A 1,385-nucleotide genomic window follows, 5' to 3' on the forward strand; every position below is an offset into this window, starting at 1 on the left:
GCAACAACTCATTGTGCTGTGAATTAAGTGAGCCAGAAAGCCAAACTTGCATGTAACAGATTAAAACTATAAACTACGAACTATGTCTGAAACTTAAAGGGACACGATTTTATTTCCAAATTATTGATAAAACCAAAAAGATTAACGTGGACCACGGGTTCAGTCAGCTACACTCTCTTCTGTCAGCACATATCACCATAGGAGATTGATTTAGTGTTATGTGTTCAGTAGAGGGGCCATAACAGAGGGCAAGAACAGTTCTATGGGGCACTGGCCCCTGTGGGCCCCTTTATAAAACCATAGTTTTATCTATTCTGATCACAACACAAGCATAGGCATAAATTAATTTATGTTATGGAGAATAAGCTTTCAGTCCACCGCCTTGGTTCCTTTGGGTGTGGAAGCTGCGTGTACGCGCCACTGAGGAGCCGCTGCTGCAGAGGAGCAAATTTAAATAGTGAAGAGATAAACAAGCAGAGTGTTTATTTAACTGAACCTACCAGTGTCTTGCATGCCTGCTCCTTGTTTAATCACCATATGTATTTTCTCTCCATCATAGGTTAATGAGTTCAAATATTTAGTTTTTTAAGTTACTCTTCCGATTTAATGTCCATATCTATTACCGCTGTTGATTAACTGTATGAACATGATTTTATTACAAAAACCTGGTTAATGTAGTCTTTTATTTGTAAACTCAACTGACTCCTATTTGTAGGGGAGTGTTGTCTAGTGGTTAAAGTAGTGCGCTTGTGCTCTAAAAAGGATGCAAGTACCCAGTTCAATCCGCACAGTCTCCACTCTGGCTCTCTGAGTGAAGGCCCTGAATCCCACAATGATCCCCAGGCGCCGCACAATGGCAGCCCACGGCTCCCCAAGGGGATGGACTAAATGCACACTGCAAAAACGTCTTAAATTAAGTGTATTTACCCTTAATTTGAGCAGGTAAATAAGATTATCTGCCAATGGAATGAGCATTTCTACTCTTAAAATAATATAATTAAATATTATTCACTTGAAATAAGAGACTGCTGTTGTTTTTTTCTCATTTTAAATGTAAATTGCTTTATTCCATAGGCAAGGTACCAGTATATCAGTTAACTTCTTAATTCAAGAAAATAATTACTTAGATTTAAATTTTTTTTGCACAATTTTTTAAGTTATGAGATCAATAAAAATAAATTATAAAAAATTTGTATTGTTTTTCATTAAACTGACTTCCTGCCTGAATAACTGATCTGCTCCAGATTGAAGTTGATTTGAAGCGGCTAAAACTGCTCAAACTTTTTTACCTCCAGGTTCCCCTGCAGGTGGAAGCAGCATGTTTGCTTCACGATGCGGCTCTGCTGGGCGGCCGCAGCTGATCGCAGCGCCTCTAATCAATCGCA

The 1,385-nt window shown here is 38.6% G+C and overlaps 1 protein-coding gene across 1 annotated transcript in view; it reads right to left on the reverse strand.

Annotated features, from left to right (window-relative positions):
* The window catches only part of LOC107080694 (transmembrane protein 198-like), a 9,789-nt gene that overhangs the window by 4,173 nt on the left and 4,231 nt on the right, over nt 1–1,385 (reverse strand). The window lies entirely within an intron of this gene.

Source organism: Cyprinodon variegatus, unplaced genomic scaffold (assembly GCF_000732505.1).
Source record: "Cyprinodon variegatus isolate N-32 unplaced genomic scaffold, C_variegatus-1.0 Scaffold2227, whole genome shotgun sequence".
In the NCBI taxonomy this organism is placed as follows: domain Eukaryota; kingdom Metazoa; phylum Chordata; class Actinopteri; order Cyprinodontiformes; family Cyprinodontidae; genus Cyprinodon; species Cyprinodon variegatus.